Below are 6384 nucleotides of genomic sequence, written 5' to 3'. Positions count from 1 at the left end.
TACCAAGTCCCTAGCCTTGACAGAGAGAGAGAGAGAGAGAGAGAGAGAGAGAGAGAGAGAGAGAGAAGAGAGAGACGAGTCACCGCGCTGCCCTATAGGGTGCAAGCCAAATACCTGCGTTGCCCTATAGGGTGTAAGCCCTGATACCTTCAAGCAAAGTGGAAGCCTACGAAGCTGCATCGACGAAAGGTTTTGAAGCCAAAGATAAGTTTTGTAAAACTTGTTGTAAAAACAATATTTTCACTATTCAAATTGCTCAATAATTTCACAATGTCTCGTTCTCGTCTCAATTTTCGTCTCTCTCTTTCAAACTAAAGACAACATTCTCTCTCTTCCTTTTTGTTGAACTATTAAGTGATCATGTTCGTGGATAATCATTGATACAATCTGGCACACATTCCTTGGCATCAGATTTTAGCAGCACATCTCCAGCCATAGTTCCTTGTTGGTGGGCTTGGGTTGGGAGTTTGTTTTTTTGTCTTTGCTTGGTTTTTCTTGTCTGGTCCTGCTCCATGGGCCAGGCATAGAAAAATATCCATCACTATGTTTCATGTTGCTTCCCGGCATTCATACTTTGGCACATGGTTGCAATTGCGACTAGGTGTGTTGCTGCTAGATTGACGGTAGCATCTAATGCATGAATGTGTGCTCAAATAATTTCATAATGCTTCATATGCTTGAATCTTGAAAGAAGACATCGTGCATGGATTCACTGGCACATGGTTGCAATTGCGACTAGGTGTGTCATTGCAAAAGCGTAGGATGACTATGTTTTATGTTGCTCCCAGTCATTCATGCTTCGGCACATGGTTGCAATTGCGACTAGGTGTGTTGCTGCTAGAATGACAGGAGCATCTGTTTGAAAGAAGTCACCGTGCGTGGATGCACTGGCACATGGTTGCAATTGCGGCTAGGTGTGTCATTGCAAAAGCGTAGGATGACTATGTTTTATGTTGCTCCCAGTCATTCATGCTTCGGCACATGGTTGCAATTGCGACTAGGTGTGTTGCTGCTAGAATGACAAGAGCATCTGATTGAAAGAAGTCACCGTGCGTGGATGCACTGGCACATGGTTGCAATTGCGGCTAGGTGTGTCATTGCAAAAGCGTAGGATGACTATGTTTTATGTTGCTCCCAGTCATTCATGCTTCGGCACATGGTTGCAATTGCGACTAGGTGTGTTGCTATGTAAGTTGTCATACGGTGAGGCATTGGCACATGATTGCAATTGCGATTAGGTGTGTCACTACAAAAGCGTACGAGATCTATGGTCTATATTGCACTTTTTCTTTCACGTAGAAAAGATCTAAATGCAGTGGCACATAGTTATATTTCACAATGTGTTGTTTGCAATAATACCATTGCAGGCAAAATGGATCCTTCTACTACTTCAATGATAGACTTCAAAAAGAAAATTATACAATTGTTGATTACGATCGTCAGTGCACTAGATGCCGACGATATAGCGCAGATTGTTGCAGATGAGTCTAGATTGCAATCATTATACAGTGAGATTGCCCGCAAAATGTTGTTGTTATATCTAGACAAAACAATCAAATCAATAAACTCATTACTGAGGAGTTGGGTGGGCAATTTGCCCAAGGTGGCCTCTGATTTGAAAGAGGAATGCCCTCAAGAAGTAGACAAGGGTAAACTAGAGCATTGGAACACTAGATGGAGAGCTGAAAAGGAGAGGTCAAGGCGAGCATCCCACATAGACACACAGTTTGGCCTACGCATGAAAATGTGAATGGCTGTCACCAGTGTTGTGGGGAGCAGCCAAGTTGGAGAATCGTTTATTGAGGAGGCAGCCATTGAGGGAACATCGGGTTCTACTGCTTCTGCCAGTCACCTGAAGAGCAGTATATACAATTCTGAATGTAGTATGACTATGGGCATTCCAAATAAGTCCATTAAGAAGATAAAGAAACTTGGGTCAGGGGCTTATGGCACAGGGTGGCAAGTTCAAATCAAAGGGATCAGTTTCCTTCGTGCAACGAATACTTATTGTGCCAAGGAGTTCAAAGGATACGCCAAGCATCAGTGGAAAAGCTTTGCATCAGAAAGTGGGGTAGATCTCAACCATAGAGGGATTGTGAGGAGTATTTCCCACTCTGTAACGTTGCCATGGTTTCTGATATTCCCCTACTTCAATGGGGGAACTTTAGGTGATCTTGTGGAGACAGTGCCCCATCCACATGGCTCTTTCACGATGCTTGTAGGGCATCAAGAGGGGAAAGGAATAATCCCTGCAGACTTTAAATGGGAGCAGCCCTCTGAAGACCAAAAAACACGTATCAAGAGACTGTGCAATCGTGCTCCCTCGTTGATCCATGCCTTGGTGAAGGCATTGTGATTCGCACATGACAAGGGAGTGATCCACAATGATCTCCATCCATGGAACATCATGTTGGACTTTACCAAGGATCTCACTCCCCGTATTGGAATAATTGATTGGGGATTGTCTCTGCGTGTTGGCTTAGAGACACAAAAGACCAACAATACCGATGAAAACTGGCAAAAGCTTCATCCTTGGCGAGCACCTGAGTTACTAGATGGCAATCACCCGTGCCCATGGACCAAGGCCATAGATGCATTTAATATTACCCTTTGAATATCCTGTTGTGTGCTTGTGTAACATTTATCCAACAGTTGGTTTCTCATATGGTGATATGTTGGAGGGGTAAATCCAGCACCATACTCCCCAATGCGTTTCTAAGCTGACTTCCATGCATCACTGGTGACAATGGCCAATGATCCCCTAGTGAAATAGACGGCTTTAGCTAGTGCAAGTTGGGCTTCTTCTAAGGCAAGCATTTTGAAGCTCGTTTGTAAGCTAACCTATCTACTTTTTGACGATCCCACCTGAAAGTCAGGAGATCCATGGTTTGGAGGTGTAGTTCCATCGATATGAGAAGTTGGTTCCCTGCTTTGAGTGCTTCCATTGGTGGGCGTTACACCCAATGATCCCTCGTCCTGGTTTGATCTTATCGATACCGGGCTGTGATTGTCGAAAGTAGAGAGTTTTAATCTTTTGCTCGTGAAAATTAGCTTACCAATTAAAGCTTTTAAGCGCATAGTTGCTTCTTCTGCACCTAAGCCCTTGCACTTTCCTCCTTGGATTCTAGTATTTCCACCTAGCAAATGAACCAGGAACTAAAAGAGCCAGATTCTAGTCATGAGCACAGACCAAACCTCAAAGACCCAGCATTAGAACCAAGGATAGTACTGAATACCACGGATAACTCTTCCGAGGGATTTCACCAAGCTATACCTGAGGATTGTAAAGAGATAGATGGTCTTGACGAATTGTGGAAACAAGTCAGAGAGGCCAATGAAGCCCATGACCTAAGAAGACGAGTAGACAAGACTGGTGATGAACGAGGAGTGTTTCTACCACCAATAGAGGAATTTGAGACTCGATCTCAAATGAATCTAGACGTGCAATCGTGTTGGGGCGACAAAGGATCTGTACAATCTATGGATAGTCAACCCCATTCGCTAAGAACACTACCATCCTACATGGGAGAGTACGAGACCAAGTCAGATGTGGTTGCAGTCCCATCAAAGAGACTGTCTCCCAACAAGGCCATCGATTCAAAGGGGCTAGTAGATATTCTATCTACCCCAGTCACCTGTACAATAATGTTAGCCGAGTTGCTCATAATAAGACCAAACATGTGGTCTAATGTGGGTAAATGTCTAAAGAAATTTGGTGTAAAAACTCCAATGACTCGAATCGAGGAAAGCATCAAAGAGCTTGAAATGCCTCAACTAAACACTAGGCTAGTGCCATTAAACAACGTAGGCGAGTATTACGAGGGAGAAGATGGAAACACCACCCTTCCTGTGGAATTCAATGGTGTGAAAACCATGGCAATCCTTGACAGTGGAGCTGGTGTGGCTATTGCAACCAAAGAGGTTTGGAAAAAGTGGGGAAAACCTACCTTGAGATCCACACGAATGAATCTGCAGCTTGCAGACGGACACAAGGAAAAGCCCCTAGGACTACTAGAAAAAGTAGTTGTTACTTCTTGTGGCATCGAATATGAACACACTTTTGCTGTTGTTGACTTTGGCAAGAAGAACAACTATGACCTCATTCTGGGAAGACCATTCATGCGACAATTGAAAATGGTCCAAGATTGGGGTTATGACCATATATACCTGAGACATATTGAAACCGTAATAAAGGTAAACTTGAAGGACCATAGCTATAGGGATGTGACGAGAACACCGGTCGAAGAGTTTGATTCTGCCACAGTTGCAGGATCAGAACTTCCAGCTTGGTTAGGTAAGCCAAAAGAACTGTGGATGTGTGGAGCTTCACAATGTGGTAGCTTGAAACGTGAGGAATGTATCCTAGAGAGAGTTATAGAGGATAGAGACTATATCCCAGAACCATTTCCTGAAGAAGATTTAGAGCCTTTTGGATGGGAACACATATTGGCTACTCTGGACGTGTGCGCCGTGGAGGATGCTCCCACAACAAAGTTTTGTGATGAAAATGGCTATGATGTCGTTCCTTATTTTGCAGTGAGTGTAATCCAGGAAAACGAAGAGAACCAGACATCAACAAGCTCTCGAAATAAGGAGCACACAAAGAAATGTGGAGAATCAAAAGCTGAAGAAGACGACGAGTTCTATGACTCTGTAGAACACTTCGAGCTTCAAGAAGATCAACGACCCAGGAATCAATGTCATCACTACACGAATAAAGTGCATCAAAAGTGGATTCCAAAGTCCTCCGTGAAGACACAGCCACCACAAGAACCCTCATACATGGCTCCTAATAAGGATGCAAAGACTCAGCTAGGAGGAATACGACCAGAGCAACGCGCTAACAATGCTCTAATCAATGGGCTAGAAAATTCCTCCAAGAAACTACCACCCACGAACAAACAAACAGTAACTTTCCACTACCAGCCAAAAAATCAAGGGAAAGTACAAGAAGTCAACCTTGCTGAGGATAGTAGCGATAGTGATGAATCTTACGACATCCCCTATCATCAACTCAGGCCATCACTATCACCAACCCCTTCAACAACAACCATGACAAGTCGAAAGAACAATACAACACGTCAAAGCCAAAAAGCTCGACAAATCTGGATACCAAAAAGCCAGATCGGCCAAAAACAGATATGGATCAAAAAGACAAAGATCTCTAATGACAAATCACAAGATCCAACACCAAAACAAAAACAAGGAAAGCGTGCACGAACGGGTAAGAATATCACAAAGTCGCAAGCTTTCACAACTCAGGTTTGGGCTCCAAAGAAGTTGATTCAAGCACAAAAAAGTCAGGAATTCATTTGGATTCCAAAACAACCACAGTATCAACTTTCACTGAAGCAAAGACCACTGTTGACTCACACAACAAAAAGGTGGATCCCAAAGAAGTCTCTTCAAACACAAACGAAGCACGGGCAAGTATGGGTTCCCAAACGAGCGTCAGCAACAAAACATCCAATAATCGCAAAGAAATGGGTCCCAAAGAAGAACAACAAAACTGCTGTCAGTGCATCGTCACTTGAATTCTTACAATTCTTCCTACGATTACAATACAGTTAGAAGAGAGCAAGTCGCTTCAATCAAGCAACGATACAGGAGCTTCAAAGACCATTACATTGCTTAAATAGAAAGCCTCGCCAACAAATGCCAATAAGCAAATTGCTTATACCTACATCTTGCACAACATAAATCTTTTCCATGCATTGACTGTGTATGCATAATAGGGCTACATTACAAGGCCTGCATAGGCACAACTTTTAATTGTCCAAGCACAACACATACCCTTTGCGATACCCTGTCTCGTAAAGGATGACTTCAAATAGGAAGGGGGGAGGCATTTTGAATGCGGACCTAACATTATGACTATTAGAGGGCAATGTTTTGTGAGATGCATTGAATTTTGCGTTTTATTACGATAAATTTTTTGATGAAATTTAGAGTATATGCCCTCATAGTAGTGTTACAGAGGAGTATGGGGACAAAATCCATATATGAGCCCCTAGGGACATGTGTATAGTGTACATAGCATTTAGATTTCTATTTGAATGATTTTTCTTTTGTTAAGTTGTTTTAGGATTTTCTTTGTTTATTATTAAGAAAAAAATAAAAAAATCAATAATCCACATGAAGAAAAGACTAACGAGAGGCCCGAGCACTACAAAGAGAAGAAGGTACAGGGAAACGATGAAACTTCACGAAGTATGTCTCAGGAGCCACTACAACAGCCGAAGAACTTGTCACAAAGCAGTGTCAACATGCAACCGACAAGTCATACAAGTCAGAGTCAAGTAGCTAAGCCACAAAATGAGTGAGGTGTTAGTCCCAAAGCTTCAAGTAATATTCTCTATGGTCTAAGCGTCTTAGCTATTCTAG

Source organism: Adiantum capillus-veneris, chromosome 22, assembly GCF_014529385.1.
Source record: "Adiantum capillus-veneris isolate H3 chromosome 22, ASM1452938v2, whole genome shotgun sequence".
NCBI lineage: Eukaryota > Viridiplantae > Streptophyta > Polypodiopsida > Polypodiales > Pteridaceae > Adiantum > Adiantum capillus-veneris.
The sequence above is the reverse complement of the archived record's forward strand: the minus strand, read 5'-3'. Positions refer to the sequence as shown.